Source organism: Musca autumnalis, unplaced genomic scaffold (assembly GCF_047663935.1).
Source record: "Musca autumnalis isolate F117 unplaced genomic scaffold, ASM4766393v1 scaffold_3, whole genome shotgun sequence".
NCBI classification, from domain to species: domain Eukaryota; kingdom Metazoa; phylum Arthropoda; class Insecta; order Diptera; family Muscidae; genus Musca; species Musca autumnalis.
The window spans coordinates 26042361-26055766 of record NW_027411866.1 but is presented as its reverse complement, the minus strand read 5'-3'; positions in this window follow the sequence as shown (position 1 = coordinate 26055766).

Here is a 13406-nt window from a genome sequence, read left to right as displayed (position 1 = left end):
TTGCTCTCATATGGACATGTGATTGATTTGACAAAGCTGACCCTTGTATTTCGGGAGACTTGGATGCTTCTGCATCTATCTTCGATACGGAACACGACATCATCATATTAATTGCATGGATTGTGTGTCAAAGTTTGCTTTACAAACGACGTAAGAAACGAGACTGTAGATATTATAGGTCACGATATATTTGCTCTCATATGGACATGTGATTGATTTGACAAAGCTGACCCTTGTATTTCGGGAGACTTGGATGCTTCTGCATCTAATTTCGATACGGAACTCGATATCATCATATAAATTGCATGGATTGTGTGTCAAAGTTTGCTTTACAAACGACGTAAGAAACGAGACTGTATATATTATAGGTCACGATATATTTGCTCTCATATGGACATGTGATTGATTTGACAAAGCTGACCCTTGTATTTCGGGAGACTTGGATGCTTCTGCATCTAATTTCGATACGGAACTCGACATCATCATATAAATTGCATAACAAACGTCGTAAGAAACGAGACTGTAGATTCTATAGGTGACGATATATTTGCTCTCATATGGACATGTGATTGATTTGACAAAGCTGACCCTTGTATTTCGGGAGACTTGGATGCTTCTGCACCTAATTTCGATACGGAACTCGATATCATCATATAAATTGCATGGATTGTGTGTCAAAGTTTGCTTAACAAACGTCTTAAGAAACGAGACTGTAGATTCTATAGGTCACGATATATTTGTTCTCATATGGACATGTGATTGATTTGACAAAGCTGACCCTTGTATTTCGTGAGACTTGGATGCTTCTGTATCTAATTTCGATACGGAACACGATATCATCATATAAATTGCATGGATTGTGTGTCAAAGTTTGCTTACCAAACGACGTAAGAAACGAGACTGTAGATTCTTTAGCTGACGATATATTTGCTCTCATATGGACATGTGATTGATTTGACAAAGCTGACCCTTGTATTTCGTGAGACTTGGATGCTTCTGCATCTAATTTCGATACGGAACTCGATATCATCGTATAAATTGAATGGATTGTGTGTCAAAGTTTGCTTACCAAACGACGTAAGAAACGAGACTGTAGATTCTATAGGTCACGATATATTTGCTCTCATATGGACATGTGATTGATTTGACAATGCTGACCCTTGTATTTCGGGAGACTTGGATGCTTCTGCATCTAATTTCGATACGGAACACGACATCATCATATAAATTGCATGGATTGTGTGTCAAAGTTTGCTTAACAAACGACGTAAGAAACGAGACTGTAGATTCTTTAGATGACGATATATTTGCTCTCATATGGACATGTGATTGATTTGACAAAGCTGACCCTTGTATTTCGGGAGACTTGGATGCTTCTGCATATAATTTCGATACGGAACTCGACATCATCATATAAATTGCATGGATTGTGTGTCAAAGTTTGCTTAACAAACGACGTAAGAAACGAGACTGTAGATTCTTTAGCTGACGATATATTTGCTCTCATATGGACATGTGTTTGATTTGACAAAGCTGACCCTTGTATTTCGGGAGACTTGGATGCTTCTGCATCTATCTTCGAAAGGGAACTCGATATCATCATATAAATTGCATGGATTGTGTGTCAAAGTTTGCTTAACAAACGACGTAAGAAACGAGACTGTAGATTCTATAGGTGACGATATATTTGCTCTCATATGGACATGTGATTGATTTGACAAAGCTGACCCTTGTATTTCGTGAGACTTGGATGCTTCTGCATCTAATTTCGATACGGAACACGATATCATCATATAAATTGCATGAATTGTGTGTCAAAGTTTGCTTTACAAACGACGTAAGAAACGAGACTGTAGATTCTATAGGTGACGATATATTTGCTCTCATATGGACATGTGATTGATTTGACAAAGCTGACCCTTGTATTTCGTGAGACTTGGATGCTTCTGCATCTATCTTCGAAACGGAACTCGATATCATCATATAAATTGCATGGATTGTGTGTCAAAGTTTGCTTAACAAACGTCGTAAGAAACGAGACTGTAGATTCTATAGGTCACGATATATTTGCTCTCATATGGACATGTGATTGATTTGACAAAGCTGACCCTTGTATTTCGTGAGACTTGGATGCTTCTGCATCTATCTTCGAAAAGGAACTCGATATCATCATATAAATTGCATGGGTTGTGTGTCAAAGTTTGCTTACCAAACGACGTAAGAAACGAGACTGTAGATTCTTTAGATGACGATATATTTGCTCTCATATGGACATGTGATTGATTTGACAAAGCTGACCCTTGTATTTCGTGAGACTTGGATGCTTCTGCATCTATCTTCGAAACGGAACTCGATATCATCATATAAATTGCATGGATTGTGTGTCAAAGTTTGCTTAACAAACGTCGTAAGAAACGAGACTGTAGATTCTATAGGTCACGATATATTTGCTCTCATATGGACATGTGATTGATTTGACAAAGCTGACCCTTGTATTTCGTGAGACTTGGATGCTTCTGCATCTATCTTCGAAAAGGAACTCGATATCATCATATAAATTGCATGGGTTGTGTGTCAAAGTTTGCTTACCAAACGACGTAAGAAACGAGACTGTAGATTCTTTAGATGACGATATATTTGGTCTCATATGGACATGTGATTGATTTGACAAAGCTGACCCTTGTATTTCGGGAGACTTGGATGCTTCTGCATCTATCTTCGAAACGGAACTCGATATCATCATATAAATTGCATGGATTGTGTGTCAAAGTTTGCTTAACAAACGACGTAAGAAACGAGACTGTAGATTCTATAGGTCACGATATATTTGTTCTCATATGGACATGTGATTGATTTGACAAAGCTGACCATTGTATTTCGTGAGATTTGGATGCTTCTGCATCTAATTTCGATACGGAACTCGACATCATCATATAAATTGCATGGATTGTGTGTCAAAGTTTGCTTAACAAACGACGTAAGAAACGAGACTGTAGATTCTATAGGTCACGATATATTTGCTCTCATATGGACATGTGATTGATTTGACAAAGCTGACCCTTGTATTTCGTAAGACTTGGATGCTTCTGCATCTAATTTCGATACGGAACTCAATATCATCATATAAATTGCATGGATTGTGTGTCAAAGTTTGCTTAACAAACGACGTAAGAAACGAGACTGTAGATTCTATAGGTCACGATATATTTGCTCTCATATGGACATGTGATTGATTTGACAAAGCTGACCCTTGTATTTCGTAAGACTTGGATGCTTCTGCATCTAATTTCGATACGGAACTCAATATCATCATATAAATTGCATGGATTGTGTGTCAAAGTTTGCTTAACAAACGAAGTAAGAAACGAGACTGTAGATTCTATAGGTCACGATATATTTGCTCTCATATGGACATGTGATTGATTTGACAAAGCTGACCCTTGTATTTCGTGAGACTTGGATGCTTCTGCATCTATCTTCGAAACGGAACTCGATTTCATCATATAAATTGCATGGATTGTGTGTCAAAGTTTGCTTAGCAAACGACGTAAGAAACGAGACTGTAGATTCTATAGGTCACGATATATTTGCTCTCATATGGACATGTGATTGATTTGACAAAGCTGACCCTTGTATTTCGTGAGACTTGGATGCTTCTGCATCTATCTTCGAAACGGAACTCGACATCATCATATAAATTGCATGGATTGTGTGTCAAAGTTTGCTTAACAAACGAAGTAAGAATCGAGACTGCAGATTCTATAGGTCACGATATATTTGCTCTCATATGGACATGTGATTGATTTGACAAAGCTGACCCTTGTATTTCGTGAGACTTGGATGCTTCTGCATCTATCTTCGAAACGGAACTCGATTTCATCATATAAATTGCATGGATTGTGTGTCAAAGTTTGCTTAACAAACGTCGTAAGAAACGAGACTGTAGATTCTATAGGTCACGATATATTTGCTCTCATATGGACATGTGATTGATTTGACAAAGCTGACCCTTGTATTTCGGGAGACTTGGATGCTTCTGCATCTATCTTCGAAACGGAACTCGACATCATCATATAAATTGCATGGATTGTGTGTCAAAGTTTGCTTAACAAACGACGTAAGAAACGAGACTGTAGATTCTATAGGTGACGATATATTTGCTCTCATATGGACATGTGATTGATTTGACAAAGCTGACCCTTGTATTTCGTGAGACTTGGATGCTTCTGCATCTAATTTCGATACGGAACTCGATATCATCATATAAATTGCATGGATTGTGTGTCAAAGTTTGCTTAACAAACGTCGTAAGAAACGAGACTGTAGATTCTATAGGTCACGATATATTTGCTCTCATATGGACATGTGATTGATTTGACAAAGCTGACCCTTGTATTTCGTGAGACTTGGATGCTTCTGCATCTAATTTCGATACGGAACTCGATATCATCATATAAATTGCATGGATTGTGTGTCAAAGTTTGCTTAACAAACGACGTAAGAAATGAGACTGTAGATTCTTTAGCTGACGATATATTTGCTCTCATATGGACATGTGATTGATTTGACAAAGCTGACCCTTGTATTTCGTGAGACTTGGATGCTTCTGCATCTAATTTCGATACGGAACTCGATATCATCATATAAATTGCATGGATTGTGTGTCAAAGTTTGCTTAACAAACGACGTAAGAAATGAGACTGTAGATTCTTTAGCTGACGATATATTTGCTCTCATATGGACATGTGATTGATTTGACAAAGCTGACCCTTGTATTTCGTGAGACTTGGATGCTTCTGCATCTAATTTCGATACGGAACTCGATATCATCATATAAATTGCATGGATTGTGTGTCAAAGTTTGCTTAACAAACGACGTAAGAAACGAGACTGTAGATTCTTTAGCTGACGATATATTTGCTCTCATATGGACATGTGATTGATTTGACAAAACTGACCCTTGTATTTCGTAAGACTTGGATGCTTCTGCATATAATTTCGATACGGAACTCGATATCATCATATAAATTGCATGGATTGTGTCAAAGTTTGCTTAACAAACGACGTAAGAAACGAGACTGTAAATTCTATAGGTCACGATATATTTGCTCTCATATGGGCATGTGATTGATTTGACAAAACTGACCCTTGTATTTCGTGAGACTTGGATGCTTCTGCATCTATCTTCGAAACGGAACTCGATATCATCATATAAATTGCATGGATTGTGTGTCAAAGTTTGCTTAACAAACGTCGTAAGAAACGAGACTGTAGATTCTATAGGTCACGATATATTTGCTCTCATATGGACATGTGATTGATTTGACAAAGCTGACCCTTGTATTTCGTGAGACTTGGATGCTTCTGCATCTAATTTCGATACGGAACTCGATATCATCATATAAATTGCATGGATTGTGTGTCAAAGTTTGCTTAACAAACGACGTAAGAAACGAGACTGTAGATTCTTTAGCTGACGATATATTTGCTCTCATATGGACATGTGATTGATTTGACAAAACTGACCCTTGTATTTCGTAAGACTTGGATAATTCTGCATATAATTTCGATACGGAACTCGATATCATCATATAAATTGCATGGATTGTGTCAAAGTTTGCTTAACAAACGACGTAAGAAACGAGACTGTAAATTCTATAGGTCACGATATATTTGCTCTCATATGGGCATGTGATTGATTTGACAAAGCTGACCCTTGTATTTCGTAAGACTTGGATGCTTCTGCATCTAATTTCGATACGGAACTCGATATCATCATATAAATTGCATGGATTGTGTGTCAAAGTTTGCTTAACAAACGACGTAAGAAACGAGACTGTAGATTCTATAGGTCACGATATATTTGCTCTCATATGGGCATGTGATTGATTTGACAAAGCTGACCCTTGTATTTCGGGAGACTTGGATGCTTCTGCATCTAATTTCGATACGGAACTCGATATCATCATATAAATTGCATGGATTGTGTGTCAAAGTTTGCTTAACAAACGACGTAAGAAACGAGACTGTAGATTCTTTAGCTGACGATATATTTGCTCTCATATGGACATGTGATTGATTTGACAAAACTGACCCTTGTATTTCGTAAGACTTGGATAATTCTGCATATAATTTCGATACGGAACTCGATATCATCATATAAATTGCATGGATTGTGTGTCAAAGTTTGCTTAACAAACGACGTTAGAAACGAGACTGTAGATTCTATAGGTCACGATATATTTGCTCTCATATGGGCATGTGATTGATTTGACAAAGCTGACCCTTGTATTTCGGGAGACTTGGATGCTTCTGCATCTAATTTCGATACGGAACTCGATATCATCATATAAATTGCATGGATTGTGTGTCAAAGTTTGCTTAACAAACGACGTAAGAAACGAGACTGTAGATTCTATAGGTCACGATATATTTGCTCTCATATGGGCATGTGATTGATTTGACAAAGCTGACCCTTGTATTTCGGGAGACTTGGATGCTTCTGCATCTAATTTCGATACGGAACTCGACATCATCATATAAATTGCATGGATTGTGTGTCAAAGTTTGCTTAACAAACGTCGTAAGAAACGAGACTGTAGATTCTTTAGCTGACGATATATTTGCTCTCATATGGACATGTGATTGATTTGACAAAGCTGACCCTTGTATGTCGTGAGACTTGGATGCTTCTGCATCTAATTTCGATACGGAACTCGACATCATCATATAAATTGCATGGATTGTGTGTCAAAGTTTGCTTTACTAACGACGTAAGAAACGAGACTGTAGATATTATAGGTCACGATATATTTGCTCTCATATGGCCATGTGATTGATTTGACAAAGCTGACCCTTGTATGTCGTGAGACTTGGCTGCTTCTGCATCTAATTTCGATACGGAACTCGACAACATCATATAAATTGCATGGATTGTGTGTCAAAGTTTGCTTAACAAACGACGTACGAAACGAGACTGTAGATATTATAGGTCACGATATATTTGCTCTCATATGGCCATGTGATTGATTTGACAAAGCTGACCCTTGTATTTCGGGAGACTTGGATGCTTCTGCATCTAATTTCGATACGGAACACGATATCATCATATAAATTGCATGGATTGTGTGTCAAAGTTTGCTTAACAAACGACGTAAGAAACGAGACTGTAGATTCTTTAGCTGACGATATATTTGCTCTCATATGGCCATGTGATTGATTTGACAAAGCTGACCCTTGTATGTCGTGAGACTTGGCTGCTTCTGCATCTAATTTCGATACGGAACTCGACAACATCATATAAATTGCATGGATTGTGTGTCAAAGTTTGCTTAACAAACGACGTAAGAAACGAGACTGTAGATTCTATAGGTCACGATATATTTGCTCTCATATGGGCATGTGATTGATTTGACAAAGCTGACCCTTGTATTTCGGGAGACTTGGATGCTTCTGCATCTAATTTCGATACGGAACTCGACATCATCATATAAATTGCATGGATTGTGTGTCAAAGTTTGCTTAACAAACGACGTAAGAAACGAGACTGTAGATTCTTTAGCTGACGATATATTTGCTCTCATATGGCCATGTGATTGATTTGACAAAGCTGACCCTTGTATGTCGTGAGACTTGGCTGCTTCTGCATCTAATTTCGATACGGAACTCGACAACATCATATAAATTGCATGGATTGTGTGTCAAAGTTTGCTTAACAAACGACGTTAGAAACGAGACTGTAGATTCTATAGGTCACGATATATTTGCTCTCATATGGGCATGTGATTGATTTGACAAAGCTGACCCTTGTATTTCGTAAGACTTGGATGCTTCTGCATCTAATTTCGATACGGAACTCGATATCATCATATAAATTGCATGGATTGTGTGTCAAAGTTTGCTTAACAAACGACGTAAGAAACGAGACTGTAGATTCTATAGGTCACGATATATTTGCTCTCATATGGGCATGTGATTGATTTGACAAAGCTGACCCTTGTATTTCGGGAGACTTGGATGCTTCTGCATCTAATTTCGATACGGAACTCGACATCATCATATAAATTGCATGGATTGTGTGTCAAAGTTTGCTTAACAAACGTCGTAAGAAACGAGACTGTAGATTCTTTAGCTGACGATATATTTGCTCTCATATGGACATGTGATTGATTTGACAAAGCTGACCCTTGTATGTCGTGAGACTTGGATGCTTCTGCATCTAATTTCGATACGGAACTCGACATCATCATATAAATTGCATGGATTGTGTGTCAAAGTTTGCTTTACTAACGACGTAAGAAACGAGACTGTAGATATTATAGGTCACGATATATTTGCTCTCATATGGCCATGTGATTGATTTGACAAAGCTGACCCTTGTATGTCGTGAGACTTGGCTGCTTCTGCATCTAATTTCGATACGGAACTCGACAACATCATATAAATTGCATGGATTGTGTGTCAAAGTTTGCTTAACAAACGACGTACGAAACGAGACTGTAGATATTATAGGTCACGATATATTTGCTCTCATATGGCCATGTGATTGATTTGACAAAGCTGACCCTTGTATTTCGGGAGACTTGGATGCTTCTGCATCTAATTTCGATACGGAACACGATATCATCATATAAATTGCATGGATTGTGTGTCAAAGTTTGCTTAACAAACGACGTAAGAAACGAGACTGTAGATTCTTTAGCTGACGATATATTTGCTCTCATATGGCCATGTGATTGATTTGACAAAGCTGACCCTTGTATGTCGTGAGACTTGGCTGCTTCTGCATCTAATTTCGATACGGAACTCGACAACATCATATAAATTGCATGGATTGTGTGTCAAAGTTTGCTTAACAAACGACGTAAGAAACGAGACTGTAGATATTATAGGTCACGATATATTTGCTCTCATATGGCCATGTGATTGATTTGACAAAGCTGACCCTTGTATTTCGGGAGACTTGGATGCTTCTGCATCTAATTTCGATACGGAACTCGACATCATCATATAAATTGCATGGATTGTGTGTCAAAGTTTGCTTAACAAACGACGTAAGAAACGAGACTGTAGATATTATAGGTCACGATATATTTGCTCTCATATGGCCATGTGATTGATTTGACAAAGCTGACCCTTGTATTTCGTGAGACTTGGGTGCTTCTGCATCTAATTTCGATACGGAACTCGATATCATCATATAAATTGCATGGATTGTGTGTCAAAGTTTGCTTAACAAACGACGTAAGAAACGAGACTGTAGATTCTTTAGATGACGATATATTTGCTCTCATATGGACATGTGATTGATTTGACAAAGCTGACCCTTGTATTTCGTGAGACTTGGATGCTTCTGCATCTATCTTCGAAACGGAACTCGACATCATCATATAAATTGCATGGATTGTGTGTCAAAGTTTGCTTTACAAACGACGTAAGAAACGAGACTGTAGATTCTATAGGTCACGATATATTTGCTCTCATATGGACATGTGATTGATTTGACAAAGCTGACCCTTGTATTTCGTGAGACTTGGATGCTTCTGCATCTATCTTCGAAACGGAACTCGACATCATCATATAAATTGCATGGATTGTGTGTCAAAGTTTGCTTTACAAACGACGTAAGAAACGAGACTGTAGATTCTATAGGTCCCGATATATTTGCTCTCATATGGACATGTGATTGATTTGACAAAGCTGACCCTTGTATTTCGGGAGACTTGGATGCTTCTGCATCTAATTTCGATACGGAACACGATATCATCATATAAATTGCATGGATTGTGTGTCAAAGTTTGCTTAACAAACGACGTAAGAAACGAGACTGTAGATTCTATTACTTACTTACTTAGCTGGCCCATTACAGAACATTTGTTCTATAGGCCGAACTAAGAAGAGATCTCCATTCCTCTCTATTTGTTGCTTTGCTCTCTGGAATACCGCGCCTTTTCATCTCAACATCCACTTGTTTGCGCCATCTATTCCTTGGCCTGCCAATTCTGCGTGCACCGCCATGTGGCATGTATTCATACGCCTTTTTAGTGGGTTCATCATCGCTCATTCTTTTGACATGGCCTAGCCAACGCAATCGCTGCATCTCGATACGTTTAACAATGTTGATGTCGTTGTATAGCAGATACAGCTCGTGGTTCATGCGACGTCGATATTCACCGTCAACGCAGATTGGTCCGTAGATCTTTCGAAGAATTTTTCTCTCAAACACACCAAGCACTGCCATGTCTGCTTGCGCAAGTACCCAGGCTTCGGAGCCATACATCAGCACGGGTAGTATCAGTGTTTTGTAGAGCGTTATTTTTGTTTGACGAGATGTGGCTTTGTTTTTAAACTGCTTACTTAATCCAAAGTAGCATCTGTTGGCCAATACAATTCTTCTTTTTATTTCACAACTGATGTCGTTTGTTGTGTTGACGGAGGTGCCGAGGTAGACGAAGTCTTTTACTACCTCAATATTATAGGAACCAACTTCCACAGTCGGTCCGAGCTCAATGGACGCATTGCGCGTCGACACCATCAACTTGGTCTTCTCACCGTTTACCGCCAGACCCACTTTAGCAGATTCTCCTTCGACTTTTATAAAGGTATCAGTTACTTCTTTTACTGATCGACCCATGATGTCTATATCATCAGCATAAGCAAGTAACATGTGACTATTGGTGTAGATTGTGCCACTTCTTTTGACGTTTGCCTCTCGTATAACCTTTTCTAGCAGGATGTTGAAGAGGTCACACGAAAGGCTGTCTCCTTGTCTGAAACCTCTTTTGGTACCAAACTCTTCGGAGAGGTTCTTTCCTATTTTAACTGAGGACCTCGTGTCAGTTAAAGTCATTTTACAAAGCCGGATGAGCTTTGCGGGAATACCAAATTCAGACATGGCTTGGAATACCTTTGAGCGCAGCGGACTGTCGAAGGCTGCTTTATAATCGACAAAAAGGTGGTAGGTGTCGATCTGCATCTCTTGGGTCTTCTCCAGGATTTGCCGCAGGGTAAATATCTGGTCAATGGTGGACTTGCCAGGTCTAAAGCCGCATTGGTATGGTCCAATAATCTCGTTGACCATTGGCTTTAGTCGTTCGCACAATATCCCTGACACGATCTTGTAGGCAATAGGGAGTAGACTTATGCCCCTATAGTTAGAGCATACAGTCTTATCTCCCTTCTTGTGGACGGGGCACAGGATACTCAGGTTCCAATCGTCGGGTACTCGTTCTTCCTGCCAGATGGTGCTAACTAGCTGATGAATACACCTTATCAGCGTGTCGCCTCCGGTTTTGAACAGCTCGGCTGGTAAGCCATCGGCCCCTGCTGCCTTATTACTCTTCAGCCGATTTATTGCTGTCTTTACCTCATCTTGGCTGGGCGGTATACATTCAATACCATCTTCTGGGATTGGGACTGTGGTATCTTCGTCGTCTTCGCTGCTATTGGATACCAACAGATTTGAAAAATGTTCTTTCCATATCCTGAGTACACTATCTGTATCAGTTACCAAATTACCTTGCTGGTCTCTACAGGAGGATGTGCCTGTACCAAAGCCGTCAGTTTGATGCTTGACTCTTTGGTAGAATTTTCGGACTTCATTCTGGCTCCTGTACATCTCGATTTTTTCACACTCCCGCTTTTCCATCTCTCTCTTTTTCCTGCGGAAAAGACGTTTCTCCTCTCTCCTTTTCTCCCTGTATCTCTCTCGTGCGCTACGCGTTGCTACGGATTGTAAAGTAGCCTTAAATGCCGCATTTTTCTCTTCGGTGGCAGCACGACACTCCTCATCATACCATGGATTCCTTGGTGGAGGTCTCTGGTATCCAAGTATGGATTTTGCGGCTGTTTGCATGGAGTGGGCAATGCTTTGCCATTGCGCTGATATGTTATCGGGATGAGGAGGGCTTTGATTAAGCAATTGGGCTAGTTGAGTGGAATATGCTGTGGCTATCTGTTGTGATTGCAGCTTACCGATGTCTAACTTTCGTGTTGTGTCTGTTCGTACTTTGTTTGCTACGTTTAAGCGGGTGCGTACCTTTGCTGCAACAAGGTAGTGGTCCGAATCAATGTTTGCGCCTCGGAACGATCGTACATCCAACACGCTCGATGAATGTCTTCCATCTATCACAACATGATCAATTTGGTTTCTTGTTTTCTGATCTGGAGACAGCCAGGTGCCCTTATGAATATCGAGATGATTAAATCTGGTACTGCTAACTACCATGTTTTTTGCAGCTGCAAAGTCTATCAGTCTCATACCATTGTCAGATGTTTCACTGTGGAGACTGAATTTCCCGACTGTTGGGCCAAAGATATTCTCCTTTCCAATTTTGGCATTAAAATCGCCTAGAATGATTTTAATGTCATGGGCAGGGCAACGGTCATATGTTTCTTCTAAGCGCTCGTAAAATATATCTTTGGTCTGTTCATCCTTTTCTTCAGTGGGAGCATGAGCGCAAATAAAGCTGATGTTGAAGAATTTAGCTTTTATTCGAATTGCAGCAAGTCTTTCATTCACTGGAGTGAAGCTGGATACAAGATGTTTTAGTCTCCGACTAACTACGAATCCACAACCAAACTCATGCTTTACGTCATGGCAGCTATAATACAGTGCGTCACCTTTAGGTGTTGTTGTGACGCCTTTCCCAATCCATCGTATTTCCTGTATGGCAGTAATATCGGTCTTGTACTTTTCAAGTACGTCTGCCAATGCGAAGACTGCACCTTCTCTATAAAGAGTGCGAACATTCCAGGTGCAGATTCGCAGATCATGGTCCTTAAAACGTTTGCGGGGTTCGTCAACTTTAGAGGGGTTTGTTTTTCTTTTCTTTCGTTTTTTCATAGTAGGCTGTTTTTTCTAGGGGAGGGTTACTAACCCGACGCCCAAACCCAAGTTTTTAACGTTCTTATGGGTGAACGCGCGGCACATGTTAGCTCACTACCTTTAACGGGTGTTAAAGGCAGTTCCCCAGGTGACACCACGGGGAGGTCAGTGTCCACTTGGGATGAAAGAGGGACCAAGATAAATCCTGGGCTTTGCCATGTTAAAACCGGTCAGGACCGTTCCTTGGTATCTTCCATCCCCTACGTCACCCTGTAGATTCTATAGGTCACGATACCCTTGTATTTCGTGAGACTTGGATGCTTCTGCATCTAATTTCGATACGGAACTCGATATCATCATATAATTTGCATGGATTGTGTGTCAAAGTTTGCTTAACAAACGACGTAAGAAACGAGACTGTAGATTCTTTAGCTGACGATATATTTGCTCTCATATGGACATGTGATTGATTTGACAAAGCTGACCCTTGTATTTCGTAAGACTTGGATGCTTCTGCATATAATTTCGATACGGAACTCGATATCATCATATAAATTGCATGGATTGTGTGTCAAAGTTT